We start from the raw sequence: 17122 nt of genomic DNA on the forward strand, positions 1-17122 counted from the left end.
CAGAAGTGGCTACGTCTACGCGTTAACCATCGTGGATCATTACTCCCGGTTCTTGGTTGTCGTCCCCGTCAAGGACTTAACGGCTCAAACAGCAGCTAGAGCCTTCCAGCAGCACTTCTGCCGTCCACACGGGTACCCGGACCAAGTGCTGACGGACCAGGGACCTGCCTTTGAAGCGGAGGTCTTCCAGGAATTCTGCAATCTGTATGGCTGCCGGAAGATAAGGACGACACCCTACCATCCGCAAACTAATGGACTTTGTGAAAAAATGAACCAGGTGGTAATGGATCTGCTAAAAACATTGCCCCTGGAAGAACGCAGTCTGTGGCCTGAGAAGTTGCCCGATCTGGTGGACCTATACAACCACATCCCGGTAGGTTCCACCAACTGTACCCCGGCTTACCTAATGAGGGCGAGACCTGGTAAGTTACCTGTTGACCTGGAAATGGGAGTCCTGACACCTGAGGACACTTCACCAGAAACAGACTGGGACACAGAGAGGCAGCAGCAGTACCGGAGAGTACAAGAGAGCGTGGAGCGAAGTCTCTGTCAGGCTAGGGAAAGACAAGAGAAGACTTACAACCAGTATGCTCCCGCTGTTCCCCTGGTACCCGGAGAGCAGGTCTTGAAGAGGAAAAGACGGCTCCACAAGTTGGATGACCAGTGGGAGGAGGACCCGTACACCGTACTGCCCTCAAGCCACGAGAACCCGAAGGTCTGTACCATCAGTAAAGACGGAGGGGAAACCACAGCCATTGTATCCCGGGACCACCTGAAGAAGTGTCCCGAACAACTGAGGAACCCTGAAGAGGAACAAGAAGACCATTGACCCGTGGAAGAAAGGGAAGATATGGTTAGTACCGTGCTCGGGGACTTCCCTCAGTCTTGGACTCAAGTCAATGGTGCAGTTGTGGTACCTGTACTCACCTTCCTCCAACCATCATCCCAAGAACCTACGGAGCAACGGGTAGAGCTGGAAGAACAGCCGGTCCAGGAGGCAGAAGACTCCACACAAGCAGAACAGGAGAATCAACCCTCTGCTTATAGTGAGCCTGCCGTACCCCTAGTGAGACAAAGAGCCGGTAGACAGCTGCCCAGTTTACCCTTGACAGCTCCTACACCCTGTAGTTCAGGGCCAGACAGTCAGCTCCGTAGGTCCACTCGGGCCATTAGAGGCCAGTTACCCGCACGCTGGAGAATTTAAAGTGTATAAATTGTTTTATTTATGTTTTTCTGTGTATTGTTGCTTGTGAATAATTTTGTGTTTCCAGTTGTTTTTAGGAAACCTTGGTGGATTTACCGGGAATCCTTGTATATAGTTGGAGCGTAACCCAGGATGGACTAGAGACTGTTAAGGACTCGGGGTAGGACAGACCCCTACCTGGTTACGTCTCCCTGTGTTGGTGAAATGGACACCTTTGCTTTTCTTCAAAGACTGCACCCGGTTGCGGACACGCCGCAACCATCTTATGTGTTTTTCTTATTGTGTTGTTATTGTTATACTTTGTTATGTTTTTCTAAATGTGTTTAGTCCCGGAGTACTAAATTTCACTAGGGGGGAATGTGGCACCCCAGGGGTCTGGTTTTCCACAGTAATGTAATGTTATGTCTGAGAGCAGGTGGGAGGTCCTTTGGTCAGGGATCCTGTGCATGCCACACCTCCTGCCCAGTCTTGGGAGGGGAAGAACTTCCCCTGTAAAAACCCGGGGCTGAGGCAGGGTGAGTCAGACAAGGAGAGTGGAGACAAGAAGCAGCATAGGAAACAGGAGAGTTCCAAGGAGTCAGGGGCTGGCAGCTGCAGCGCTCGCCCTGACTAAGAAGATTCTTTACCGGACCCGGAGTCCGAGGCTGTGGGGACTAACTTCTACCCAGCAGCAGAATCCGTCAGGCAGGGGATTTCAGGTCCTCTGGCCCAGAAGCCCGAAGGCACGGTCACACGCGTGGGACCAGCACCGCCATCGTGGAGCGGAAGCCATTAGAAGGCCCCGAGTCACCGGCCATACGGGTGAGCACCACACGGTACACTCAGGGACGTGGGCTACTTACATCAGCTTCTAGCAAGGTAGCCAGAAGAGTACAGTCAGTTTGTGAGGCCTACAACTACGCCTGGCCAGGGGAGATCCCATCTGCTCAAAGACTGACCAGGTCCCGTTTGCTAGCAAGTACTCCGGGAGGGTCTATCGTTGTTACCAGTAAAGACCCTGAACTACACCGTACCGTCTCTGAGTGGTTCCTGCTACCCCCATCATCCACGTCGGCTGCCCTGAGGCCATACCCCTCCCGTTGGGGGTTATACTATCACTCTGCACAATCCTACCACCGGCCTCAGCGGTCTGCCCTGCAGCAGCAGCTCCCTGGCTGCACTCAACGGGTGGCGTAGTCATCAACTATTTACTACTAATAGACTGCCGTCTAGTTTGACTCCCTGGGCACGGACCGGGTCACCGCCACGAGACTACAACCCTCCACTGATCCGGCTCCGGGTAGGCTCCCGCATGCGCAACGCAGCGCGACACAGGCCCAGGGGCGCGTCATAGTCAGAAGACCATTGGATGTCAATATCAGCACCCAAACATACCGGAGTTGGGGCATTTCTGGTATGATGCCTGGCTCTATCCACCAGCGCACATGCCTGCTTCAACCAGTCAGAAAAGGACGCATTTCATCATCACGTTCATCATCATGATGTCTGAATTGTGTATTAGTGTTGAGCAAGCACTAAAATGCTCGGGTGCTCGAAGCTCGGGCCAAGCTCACCGTTATACTCGGGTGCTCGACCCAAGTAACGAGCTCAATGTTAGTCTATGGGAGACCCGAGCATTTGTTGACAGCAGTGACCTGGGAGTCAGAAATGCTTCCAGGGGTCTTCCCCATGCTGTTACTATGTCATTTGAGCACTGTTCCCATCAATATGGGCAATTTTTAGGCCCTCTGCAGACCGCCGGGGGGAGCCGAGTGAAAAATGCTCGAGTTTCCTACAGACTTACATTGGGCTCGTTACTCGGACCGAGCACTCGAGCATTCTAATTTGCTCAACTCGACTAAAGACTTTTCATAAAAAAGACTAGTGTTGAGCGAGCACTAAAATGCATGGGTGCTCGAAGCTCGGGCCGAACTCACCGTGATACTCGGGTGCTTGACCCGAGCAACGAGCCCAATGTTAGTCTATGGGAGACCCGAGCATTTTTGCGGCAGCACCCCCGGCAGTCTGTAGAAAGCCTAAAAAGTGCCCAAAACGATAGTGACAGTTTTCAAATGACAAGGGGACAGCATGGAGATCGCCCCAGGAAGCATTTCTGACCCCCAGATCACTGCTGTCAACAACGTGGTCAGAGGTATTAAACCACTTTTACAGGCTCAAAATAAAACGTTCAAAAACGAAACTGAAACTGTTTTCCTGTGAAATATGTTAAGGAACTTCCTTTCCAGGGTAAAGACTTGTGTGTAAGGTAAAATAAATAACCCAAAACAAAAATATTCCTCCACACCTTGGGATATGTTCACAAGTAGCATTTTTTATGCGTTCTTGCACTTTTGTTCTGCTTTCAACTGTGACAAATGCATTCCCCGGGAAATGTCATTTTAAAATTTTACAATCTTATTTGGCCATGTGCTGTGTGACACATGCATACAGTGCTGAAAAGACATGGAAACAGCATAGGGAAGACCCCTGGAAGCATCTCTGACACCCAGGTCACTGCCTAAAAGTGTGCCCATCAGAAGTGATCCTTGCCGCATCAGAAGATGCAGACTTGCAACTATCCCCGTGCAAGTCCTTGTCCCAGGGCAGTGTTCAATTGTACCTCCCCCATTCCTTGCAATGCAAGCGCAAGTATGTAGCCTGCCACCCAACCACCCCCAGGCTGCAATACCATACTGCTAGCTTGCACTTGAAATGGGGCCTTATAGTTTGGAGGAGGCCGAAGCTGGCTACTACCTCATGGCTGCTTTGGCAGCGAGGTATCTATACTCAGTCCCCAGCCGCCCGGCGGCCGGGCGTTCACGCTCGGTCCCCAGCCGCCAGGGGGCGGCCGGGTGTCCATACTCGGACCCCAGCCGCCTGGAGGCGGCCGGGTGTCCATAAACGGTCCCCAGCCGCCCCTATTTCTCCTGTGAACTTCCTTCACACTTTTCTTAGCCTGGCCTGCTTTAGGGCAGCATTGTACGAGCCCACCAGAGAACCAGACTCCTCCGGTGGGCCCATGGCTTTTCCATCAGGGGAGTTGAGAGTGCCAAGGTGAGGAGCATGATGATGATTATAGAAGTTAGCATCTGCTTTGTTTTCTTGGAATGCAAGCGTAAGTGTGCAACCTGCCACCCACCCACCCCCAGGCTGCAATACCATACTGATAGATTGCTTGCACTTGAAATTGGGCCACATAGGCATGTGGAGGCAGACGCCGGCCACCATGTCATTGCTGCGTCGGCGGCCTGGTATCCATACTCAGTCCCCAGCCGACCGGCGGCCAGGTGTCCACGTTTGGTCCCCAGCCACCAGGGGGCGGCCGGGTGTCCATACTCGGTCCCCAGCCGCACCGCGCCGGGTGTCCACACATTGTCCCCAGCCGCCTGGGGGCAGCTGGGTGTCCATAAATGGTCCCCAACCGCCCCTATTTCTCCTGTGAACTTGCCCCACACTTTTCTTAGCCTTTCCTGCTTTAGGGCAGCTGTTACAACTCTCCTGTTAGGTTTTTTTTAGTTTGCTGGTCACATGACCATTTTGCCTATTTAATCTGGCCCCGCCCTCCTGGCTTTGCTGGACTTCATTTGTATTTACTACTGTTGAGCTAGCTTGTTGCTCTATTGCCGTTCTCTGTTAGTTTTGCTAGGTCTTCGGACCTCTATGCTTTTTGTTGTGTGTTTGTCTTTGACTGCTACTATTTCTGCTAGGAGGTGTCCAACTTGTCCCAGTCCCTAGATCTTGTAGGGATCCCTCCCCCACATCTATAGGTCTGCGTTCAGACTAGCCGAGGACTTTAGCGGGTCTGATCGCAGGATCAGGTTCCCCGTTACATCGTAGGGATCTAGTTTAGTTCTATTGTAGGGACAGATCTCCTGCCTTTCCTTAGTCTCTGTAGCAGATCATAACAGTAAGTCCAGCCATAAAAAAAAATAAATAAATAAAAAGGAAAGGATTTTCTCTGGGGAAAGACCTCCAGTTTTCCATCATGATCTCGGTGCAAGATTTGGCTCAACGCTTCCATGGACTCTCTCTGGAGGTGACCAAGCTCCAACAACACGTGAGTAGCTGTTCTGGAGCGCATTTTGTGGAACCAAAGGTACGTCTGCCTGATCTATTTTTTGGCGAACAACAAGATTTTTTTTCTTTTAAAAATGCTTCTCTATTATATTTTCGTTTGAGACCCGGATCCTCTGGTGATGAATCACAGCGCATAGGGTTCATAATGTCACTTTTGCGCAAGGATCCTCAGGGATGGGCCTTCTCTCTCCAACCTAGTGATCCGTGCTTTAGTTCAGTGGATAGTTTTTTTTCTGCTTTGGGTTTGTTGTACGATGATCCTGATCGTGTCTCATCTGCTGTGTCTGAATTAAGACGTTTGAGGCAGGGATCAGGTAATGTGGAAAAATATTGTTCTCACTTCCGTCGGTGGTCTGCCCAGGTAGGGTGGAACGATTCAGCTTTGAAAAGCTTGTTTCTGGCAGGGCTAGGTGAAAGGGTTAAGGATTTACTGATTGCTTATCCCACACCTGGAAACTTGCAGGAGACAATGCAATTAGCTATACGGGTGGACAGGAGACTGCGTGCAAGGGTTAATGAGAGCAAATCCTCTGCTATGTCAGCTTCGAGTCCTGAGAGGTTCTGTGCTGACAATGGAGAGCCGATGGAAATTGGGGCGATGGCACCCCGCTCTCAGGAAAAAGACCGCCGACTTTCTGAAGGCTTGTGTTTCTATTGCGGAAGCTCTGGTCATTTTATTAAGAGCTGTGTGCTTCGTAAGAAGAAAGAAAAAAAAATGGTCAGTCATGCTCGTATTGCCTGTTTAAATTCTAAGGGGGTATTCCTATCTGCCACTACTGCTGCTCAGGATGAATTAATTGAATTTCGGGTATTTGTGGATTGTGGATCTCCTCTGAATGTGATTGATGGGGGATTCTTGGAAAAACTTAGATTGGAACCTAAAACTTTGTCATCCCCTATTGCTGTGGTTTCTGTCGATGGCTCTCCCTTGAAGAGTGTTACTCACAAGGTCTGTGAATTTCCCCTCACTATTAATGGTATTCACCAAGAAAAGTTGGATTTGGTGGTATTGGATAATTTGCCTTCTCCAGTAATATTGGGGTTACCCTGGTTAAAATTGCACAATCCTGTACTGGATTGGTCTACCAATGAAATTAAGTCCTGGAGCCCTAAGTGTTATGACAAGTGTTGTAACGGACGCATTGCTGCTGTGGATAGAGGGGAATTGCCTGTACCTATTCAGGATGTTTGGAGAGTTTTTTCTGAGGAGGAGTCGCAGGTTTAGCCTCCCCATAGAGACTATGATTGTACCATTGAATTTGTCCCTGGAGCGACTCTTCCTAAGAGTCGTTTATTTAATCTTACTATTCCTGAGAGAAAGGCTTTGGAGGAATACATACAGACAAGCTTGGCCGCTGGTCACATTAGGCCTTCCAAGTCTCCTGTGGCTGTTGGTTTTTTTTTTGTGAAAAAAAAAGATGGCGGTTTACATCCTTGTCTGGACTTTCGTGAGATTAATAAAATTACTGTACGCAATCCTTACCCACTGCCATTGATTCCCGATTTATTTAACCAGTTAGTGGGGGCCAAGTGGTTCTCTAAAATTGATCTCCGGGGGGCATACAATTTATTGCGCATGAAGGAGGGTGATGAATGGAAGACTGCTTTTAACACTCCTGTGGGTCATTTTGAGAATCTGGTTATGCCTTTTGATCTCACCAATGCTCCAGCATTTTTTCAGAATCTTATTAATGATATCCTTAGACCTTTAATCGGCAAAGATGTGGTGGTGTATTTGGATGACATTTTGATTTATTCGCCGGATCTGGAGTCTCATTGGCGGAGTGTACGTGAGGTATTACAGTTATTAATGGACAATTCGCTTTTTGCTAAGCTGGAGAAATGTGAGTTCGCTGTACAGAGAATTAGTTTTTTGGGCTACATTATCTCCAGTGAAGGTTTTGAGATGGACCCGGTTAAAGTTCAAGCTGTGCAGGAATGGCCTAGGCCTATTGGTTTGAAATCGATACAGAGGTTTTTGGGTTTCGCCAATTATTACAGAAAATTCATAAAAAATTTTTCTATTATTGTCAAACTGCTGACCGATCTCACCAGGAAAGGTGCTAATGCGGTTCAGTGGACTTCTGAGGCCATTGAAGCTTTTGTGTTTCTAAAGGAGAGGCTCACCTCTGCTCCCATCCTTATGCAGCCTGATGTGACTAAGCCGTTTTTGGTTGAGGTTGATGCTTCTTCGGTGGGGGTCGGTGCGGTGTTGTCTCAGGAAAACAAGGATGGAGTACATCCCTGTGCCTTTTTTTCAAAAAAATTTTCCGAGACTGAACTTAATTACGATATTGGTAATCGGGAATTGCTGGCGATTAAACTCGCATTTGAACACTGGCGTCATCTCTTGGAAGGTGCTGAATTTCCCGTTCAGGTTTTCACTGATCATAAAAATCTGATCTATCTTGATGCTGCCAAGCGCTTGAATGCCCGTCAGGCTAGGTGGGCACTTTTTTTCTCGCGGTTTAATTTTTCCGTTACTTACATCCCGGGTACCAAGAATGTTAAAGCGGATGCTTTGTCTCGCAGCTTTTCTCCCATGGTCGGTGTTGAGGAAGAAGAGGAGACCATTTTACAAGAAGGTGTTGTGATTGCTGCTTTGGACTCCGTTTTGGAGGATGAGATTCTTAAAGCACAGGAGAATGCCCCATCTAACACTCCCCATGGGAGGTTGTTTGTGCCTAGGACCTTTAGGAGAGATTTGTTTGTTGAGTGTCATGAGTCTCGGTTGGCAGGTCATCCAGGAATTTCTGAGACCAAGAGACTTGTGGGTCGCAGTTTTTGGTGGCCTGGATGGCAGAAGGAAGTCATTAAGTGGGTGCGCCAATGTACTGTGTGTGCTAGATCCAAGTCTTCGCATGCTCCTGCTGCGGGGTTGCTTTGCCCTCTGGAGGTTCCTAGTGCACCTTGGACACATCTGGCTATGGACTTTATTATTGACCTTCCTCCCTCTGAAGGTTTCACGGTCATCTGGGTGGTCGTGGATAGAGATGAGCGGTGTTCGACTAGAACTGTTCGCCAATCTCAAATTCGAGCTGTTTTGGGTGGTGTTCGAGTTGTTCGACGAACTCGAACGATTTGCAAAAAATTCGGCTGTTCGAGGTTATGTTCGAAAACTGTTCGTGCACCAAAAGCGTGTCCTGCATGTCTGGTGCTATTTAGAGAACCAATCATGCAGGGATTGTCTGCCACTCACTGTAATGCCACAGCCATGGTGGTTGTGGCATTACAGTGATTGCCCAAATCGATGGGAACAGTGCTCACAGTGAAACATGAAATGCCGGCAATTCAGCAGCGGTACACCGGTACCCGACAATTTAGAACCGAAAGAATAGAGCTTCACACATAGATTAGATAGATAGAAACATGTCAGTCACATATATATGAAGCACAGTGACATTGTTGCTTACTGTACTTGTCATTTAGTGTAAAGGATTTATCAAAAAAAATAATAGTGTTTTCATGCACCGTCTCTTTAAAAAAGCCGGCTGGCAATTCAGCATCTGTACCCGACAATTTAGAATAGAAGGAATAGAGAATCACACATAGATTAGATAGAAACATGTCAGCCACATATATACGAAGTACAGTGACAGTGTTGCTTACTGTACTTGTCATTTAGTGTAAAGGATTTATTAAAAAATATAATAGTGTTTTCGTGCACCGTCTCTTTAAAAAAGCCGGCAGGCAATTCAGCATCTGTACCCGACAATTTATAACAGACAGAATAGAGCTTCACACATAGATTAGATAGATAGAAACATGTCAGTCACATATATATGAAGTACTGTGACAGTGTTGCTTACTGTACTTGTCATTTACTGCAAAGGATTTATTAAAAAAAATAATAGTGTTTTCATGCACCGTCTCTTTAAAAAAGCCGGCCGGCAATTCAGCATCTGTACCCGACAATTTATAACAGACAGAATAGAGCTTCACACATAGATTAGATAGATAGAAACATGTCAGTCACATATATAATAAGTACAGTGACAGTGATGGTTACTGTACTTGTCATTTAGTATTAAAATAAAGGATTTATTATTAAAAAAAATTGGCGTGGGGTTCCCCGTAATTTTAGTCTCTAGCGGAGGTTAAGCAGACAGCTGGGGCAGATGTTTGAAGCCTGGGAAGGGGGTAATACCCACGGAGCTTCCCAGGCTACTAATATCAGCCCCCAGCTGAATACCTAGCCTTTACTAGCTATTAAAATGGAGGACCCCCCCAAAAAAATGACGTGGGGTCCCCCCTAATTTAATAGCTAGCAAAGGCTAGGCAGACAGCTGGGGGCTGATATTAATAGCCCAGGAAGGGAGCCATGAATATTGGCCCCCTCCCAGGCTAGAAACACCAGCCGTCAGCCGCCCCAGAAATGGCGCATCCTGGATGCGCCAATTCTGGCACTTAGCCTCGCTCTTCCACGCTGCCCTGGTGCGGTGGCAGGGGGTAATAGGGTTGGGGTTGATGTCAGCTTATAATGCCAGCTGACATCAAGCCCAGGTTAGTAATGGAGAGGCGTCTATAAGACACCCCCATTACTAACCCCATAGTCAAAGTTAAAAGAAAACACAAACACCCAGAATAAAGTCCTTTAATTGAAATAAAGACACATTCCTTTATTGTTCTAAATTAAACCATAATTACCGTCACGCCCATTCCAGCTGAAGCCAACGATCTCCTGCAATAAAAGAAAAATAATAAAGCAACCTCATCCTTACCTTTCCATGGTTCCCACGACAGCTTCAGCTCTGCTACATCGAGATAACAGGCTGGACCGCAGCAGAACGCTGCCATCCAGCCTGTCATCCCGCAGACACTGAGAAGCGCAGGCATGCTTGCGCTCCTCAGTGTCTGACTGTGACGGCATAAAGATGAGACGAGTTCATGTCCAATGAACTCGGCTCACCTCATTCACGTCACTGACAGCGTGGGAGAATTCTCCTGCACTCAGCACTTCAGCGTGAGAATTCTCCCACGCTGTCAGTGACGTGCATGAGGTCAGCTGAGTTCATTGGACATGAATGAGCTCACCTCATGCACGTCACTGACAGCGTGGGAGAATTCTCACGCTGTAGCGCTGAGTGCAGGAGAATTTTCCCACGCTGTCAGTGACGTGCATGAGGTGAGCTGAGATCATTGGACATGAATGAGCTCACCTCATGCACGTCACTGACAGCGTGGGAAAATTCTCCTGCACTCAGCGCTTCAGCGTGAGAATTTTCCCACGCTGTCAGTGACGTGCATGAGGTGAGCTCATTCATGTCCAATGAACTCAGCTGACCTCATGTACGTCACTAACAGCGTGGGAGAATTTTCACGCTGAAGTGCTGAGTGCAGGAGAATTCTCCCACGCTGTCAGTGACGTGCATGAGGTGCGCCGAGTTCATTGGACATGAGCTTGTCTCATCTTTATGCCGTCACAGAGAGACACTGAGGAGCGCAAGCATGCCTGCGCTTCTCAGTGTCTGCGGGATGACAGGCTGGATGGCAGCGTTCTGCTGCGGTCCAGCCTGTCATCTCGATGTAGCAGAGCTGAAGCTGTCGTGGGAACCATGGAAAGGTAAGGATGAGGTTGCTTAATTATTTTTCTTTTATTGCAGAAGACATTGGCTTCAGCTGGAATGGGCGTGACGGTAAGTATGGTTTAATTTAGAACAATAAAGAATTGTGTGTTTATTTCAATTAAAGGACTTTATTCTGGGTGTTGTGTTTTTTTAAATACTTTACTAGAAATTCATGGTGGTCATGTCTAATATTGGCGTGACCCCATGAATTTCGGGCTTAGGGCCAGCTGATAATGCCAAGCTGGCCTTAACCCCTTTATTACCCAGTGAGCCACCGCACCAGGGCCCTGGATGAGTTGGGTACAGCGCCAGAAGATGGCGCTTCTATGAACGCGCCATTTTCTGGGGCGGCTGCGGACTGCAATTTGCAGCGGGTGGGGCCCAGAAAGCTTGGGCCTCCCTGCGCTGCGGATTCCAGCTCCCAGCTGCCTAGTTGTACCTGGCTGGGCACAAAAATAGGACGAAGCCCCACGCATTTTTTTTTTAAATTATTTCATGAAATTCACGGAATAATTAAGAAAAAAAAGGGCTTCCCTATATTGTTGTGTCCAACCAGGTACAAATAGGCAGCTGGTGGTTGGGGGCAGCCCGTCCCTGCCTGCTGTACCTTGCTGGACACAAATATAGTGCGAAGCCCCACGTCAATTTTTTTTTAATTATTTCATGAAATATTTTTTTTAAAAAAGGGCTTCCCTATATTGTTGTGTCTGGCCAGGTACAAATAGGCAGCTGGTGGTTGGGGGCAGCCCGTTCCTGCCTGCTGTACCTGACTGGACACAAATATAGGGCGAAGCCCCACGTCAATTTTTTTTAAATTATTTCAGGAAATTCATGAAATAATGAAAAAAAAATTGATGTGGGGCTTCGCCCTATATTTGTGTCCAGTCAGGTACAGCAGGCAGGAACGGGCTGCTCCTAACCACCAGCTGCCTATTTGTACCTAGCCGGACACAACAATATAGGGAAGCCCTTTTTTTCTTAATTATTCCATGAATTTCATGAATTTTAAAAAAAAATACGTGGAGCTTCGCCCTATTTTTGTATCCAGCCAGGTACAACTAGGCAGCTGGGGGCTGGAATCTGCAGCGCAGGGAGGCCCAAGCTTTCTGGGCACCACCCGCTGCAAATTGCAGTCCGCAGCCGCCCTGGAAAATGGCACTTTCATAGAAGCGCCATCTTCTGGCGCTGTACCGAACTCATTCAGGGCCCTGGTGTGGTGGCTCACTGGGTAATAAAGGGGTTAAGGCCAGCTTGGCATTATCAGCTGGCCCTAAGCCCGAAATTCATGGGGTCACGCCAATATTAGACATGACCACCATGAATTTCTAGTAAAGTATTTAAAAAAAACACAAACACCCAGAAAAAAGTCCTTTAATTGAAATAAACACACAATTCTTTATTGTTCTAAATTAAACCATACTTACCGCCACGCCCATTCCAGCTGAAGCCAATGATCTCCTGCAATAAAAGTAAAATAATAAAGCAACATCATCCTTACCTTTCCATGGCTCCCACGACAGCTTCAGCTCTGCTACATCGAGATGACAGGCTGGACCGCAGCAGAACGCTGCCATCCAGCCTGTCATCCCGCAGACACTGAGAAGCGCAGGCTTGCTTGCGCTACTCAGTGTCTGGCTGTGACGGCATCCAGATGAGCCGAGGTCATGTCCAATGAACTTGGCTCACCTCATGCACGTCACTGACAGCGTGGGAAAATTCTCACGCTGAAGCGCTGAGTGCAGGAGAATTTTCCCACGCTGTCAGTGACGTACATGAGGTGAGCCGAGTTCATTGTCGGCTCATCTGGATGCCGTCACAGCCAGACACTGAGGAGCGCAAGCATGCCTGCGCTTCTCAGTGTCTGCGGGATGACAGGCTGGATGGCAGCGTTCTGCTGCGGTCCAGCCTGTCATCTCGATGTAGCAGAGCTGAAGCTGTCGTGGGAACCATGGAAAGGTAAGGATGAGGTTGCTTTATTATTTTTCTTTTATTGCAGGAGATCGTTGGCTTCAGCTGGAATGGGCGTGATGGTAAGTATGGTTTAATTTAGAACAATAAAGAATTGTGTCTTTATTTCAATTAAAGGATTTTATTCTGGGTGTTTGTGTTTTTTTTTTAACTTTGACTATGGGGTTAGTAATGGGGGTGTCTTATAGACGCCTCTCCATTACTAACCTGGGCTTGATGTCAGCTGGCATTATAAGCTGACATCAACCCCAACCCTATTACCCCCTGCCACCTCACCAGGGCAGCGTGGAAGAGCGAGGCTAAGTGCCAGAATTGGCGCATCCTATGGATGCGCCATTTCTGGGGCGGCTGACGGCTGGTGTTTCTAGCCTGGGAGGGGGCCAATATTCATGGCTCCCTTCCTGGGCTATTAATATCAGCCCCCAGCTGTCTGCCTAGCCTTTGCTAGCTATTAAATTAGGGGGGACCCCACGTCATTTTTTTGGGGGGGGTCCTCCATTTTAATAGCTAGTAAAGGCTAGGTATTCAGCTGGGGGCTGATATTAGTAGCCTGGGAAGCTCCGTGGGTATTACCCCCTTCCCAGGCTTCAAACATCTGCCCCAGCTGTCTGCTTAACCTCCGCTAGAGACTAAAATTACGGGGAACCCCATGCCAATTTTTTTTAATAATAAATCCTTTATTTTAATACTAAATGACAAGTACAGTAACCAACACTGTCACTGTACTTATTATATATGTGACAGACATGTTTCTATCTATCTAATCTATGTGTGAAGCTCTATTCTGTCTGTTATAAATTGTCGGGTACAGATGCTGAATTGCCGGCCGGCTTTTTTAAAGAGACGGTGCATGAAAACACTATTATTTTTTTTAATAAATCCTTTGCAGTAAATGACAAGTACAGTAAGCAACACTGTCACAGTACTTCATATATATGTGACTGACATGTTTCTATCTATCTAATCTATGTGTGAAGCTCTATTCTTTCTATTCTAAATTGTCGGGTACAGATGCTGAATTGCCGGCTGGCGTTTTTAAAGAGACGGTGCACGAAAACACTATTATATTTTTTAATAAATCCTTTACACTAAATGACAAGTACAGTAAGCAACACTGTCACTGTACTTCATATATATGTGACTGACATGTTTCTATCTATCTAATCTATGTGTGATGCTCTATTCCTTCATGTCTAATTTGTCGGGTACCGGTGTATGCCGCTGCTGAATTGCCGGCCGGCTTTTTTAAAGAAAGCGTCTTCTGAGCAGTTTGTCAGCTTTTGGACACCTTTGAAGGTGTTTTCTATGTGTTCCTATGTGTTTTTGTTTGCCTGCCATTGGTTTTAACGGTGTTCGACGGTGTTCTAAGGTGTTCTACGAACAGTTCGACGAACAGTTCCTCGAACATCCCGGTGTTCGACGAACCGAACCGAACCTGAACACTACGGGGGTGGCTCAACACTAGTCGTGGACCGTTTTAGCAAGATGTGTCACTTGGTTCCTTCATCAAACTACCTTGCGCTAAGACACTCGCCAAGGCCTTTGTCAAGGAAATTGTCAGACTACATGGTGTTCCTACTGACATTGTTTCTGATAGGGGACCTCAGTTCGTGGCTCGTTTTTGGCGTGCCTTTTGTGACAGGTTGGGAGTTCATTTGTCGTTTTCATCCGGATATCATCCTGAGTCTAATGGCCAGACAGAAAGGAAGAACCAGGATGTTGAGCAGTTCTTGCGTTGTTTTGTGGCAGACAATCAAGAGGGGTGGTCTGAGTTTCTGCCACTTGCTGAATTTGCTCTTAACAACCATACATCCTCTTCTGCTGGGTGTTCGCCTTTTTTTTGTTGTTCTGGGAGACATCCGTCTTTTGGGTCATTCTCCAAATTGGTTTCGGCTGTGCCTGAGGAGGAGAGTTTTTCCGGTGATTTGGAGAGAGTTTGGACGGATGTGCGTGGTAATCTTCAGGAGGCTAACAAAAAATCTAAGAGGTACTTTGATAGGAAACGGCAAGAGGTTTTGTTTGCTGTTGGTGACATGGTTTGGTTGTCCTCTAAGAATCTGCGATTGAGGATTCCTTCTAAAAAATTGGGTCCCAAGTTCGTAGGGCCCTTTAAGGTACTTCAGATAGTTAACCAATCTGCTGTTAGGCTGGAGGTTCCTACGTCCTGGAGGATTAATCCGGTGTTTCATGTTTCTCTGTTGAAAAAAGCTGATGTGTCGGATGGTTACGCCTCTGCCACTGTTCCTCCGGTGGTGGAGGATGGGGAATATGAAATTTCCTGCATCCTAAATTCTAGACGGTATAGAGGGAGTTTGCAGTATGTCGTCACTTGGAAGGGTTTCGGACCTGAGGATAACTCATGGGTGAGGGCGGATGATGTTTCTGCCCCCAGACTTGTCCGAGCGTTTCACAGGAGGTTTCCTGGTAAGCCTGGGCCTAGGGGATCCGGAGGATGCTCTTAGAAGAGGGGGTGCTGTTACAACTCTCCTGTTAGGTTTTTTTTAGTTTGCTGGTCACATGACCATTTTGCCTATTTAATCCGGCTCCGCCCTCCTGGCATTGCTGGACTTCATTTGTATTTACAACTGTTGAGCTAGCTTGTTGCTCTATTGCCGTTCTCTGTTAGTTTTGCTAGGTCTTCGGACCTCTATGCTTTTTGTTGTGTGTTTGTCTTTGACTGCTACTATTTCTGCTAGGAGGTGTCCAACTTGTCCCAGTCCCTAGATCTTGTAGGGATCCCTCCCCCACATCTATAGGTCTGCGTTCAGACTAGCCGAGGACTTTAGCGGGTCTGATCACAGGATCAGGTTCCCCGTTACATCGTAGGGATCTAGTTTAGTTCTATTGTAGGGACAGATCTCCTGCCTTTCCTTAGTTTCTGTAGCAGATCATAACAGCAGCATTGGACGAGTCCACCAGAGAACCAGACTCCTCCGGTGGGCCCTGGCTTCTCCATCAGGGGAGTTGAGAGTGTCAAGGTGAGGAGCATGATGATGATGATAGAAGTTAGCATCTGCTTTATTTTCTTGGAATGCAAGCGTAAGTGTGGAACCTGCCACCCACCCACCCCCATGCTGAAATACCATATTGCTAGCTTGCTTGCACTTGAAATTGGGCCTTTTAGGCATGTGGAGGCAGACGCCGGCCACCATGTCATGGCTGCGTCGGCGGCCTGGTATCCATACTCAGTCCCCAGCCGCCCGGCGGCCGGGTGTCCATATTCGGTCCCCGGCTGCCCCGCGGCCCGGGTGTCCACACACGGTCCCCAGCCGCCTGGGGGTGGCCGGGTGTCCATAAACGGTCCCCAGCCGCCCCTATTTCTCCTGTGAACTTCCCCCACACTTTTCTTAGCCTGGCCTGCTTTAGACGAGCCCACCAGAGAACCAGACTCCTACGGTGGGCCCTGGCTTCTCCATCAGGGGACTTGAGAGTGCCAAGGTGAGGAGCATGATGATGATGATAGAAGTTAGCATCTGCTTTGTTTTCTTGGAATGCAAGCGCATGTATGTAGTAGCGGCTAGGCCTGAGGTGGTCAGCGTTTTGGCGCATATCCTACCTCCTCTGAGGATTGCTGGATGTTTTCCTGCTACTATCCCAGTTCTATGACTCCTGTTAAAACAAAGCTTTAGGTGATGAATGATGGATGAGGTGGTGGCAAAGGAGAAAGAGCAGGAGGAACAGGGACCATTCACATCAATATCAGGCCAGTCAACCTCACATGTCTTGTAGGATATGTTTCTGTACCAAAAGGAGCAGTTCGGCTACACAGTTATAGGGCATACAGTGAGTGCAATGCCTACCAAAAATTTCAAAGCACTCCATTGCCCCTTGGAAGTGACAAGGAGGTCAGAGGACCTTAACTAAACCGTTTTTTCCATTTATAGCAAATGGGTCTCCTGTGCACTGTTGGCCTAAGCAGTGAATGGAAGGCTTTCCAAAAATTATGAGAAACTGCAATGCCCCTTGAAACAGATGTGGATTACAGCATACTAAAAACCTTCTACCCATTATTGGGGAGTGGGTCTCCCTTAGTGTTCGCCTATGCATTGAAAAGCAAAAGCTGACAAAAATTAGGAGGAAATGCAATGCCCGTTGGAAGAGTCGTGGAGGTTAGAGTTAATTAAAAACAACATTTCAATGCCCCTTGGAAGAGCTGTGGAGTTCAGAGTGGTTTAACAAAATGGTTTTAATGCCCTTTGGAAGAGACGTGTAGGTCGCAGTAGCTTAGCAAGATGTTTTTAATGCCCCTTGGAAGAATGGTGGAGGTCGCAGTAGCTTAACAAGATGGTTTTAATGCCCCTTGGAAGAGACGTGGAGGTCGCAGTAG

This window comes from Phyllobates terribilis, unplaced genomic scaffold (assembly GCF_046119375.1).
Source record: "Phyllobates terribilis strain yellow unplaced genomic scaffold, ASM4611937v1 Scaffold_12__6_contigs__length_324123572, whole genome shotgun sequence".
Classification (NCBI taxonomy): Eukaryota; Metazoa; Chordata; class Amphibia; order Anura; family Dendrobatidae; genus Phyllobates; species Phyllobates terribilis.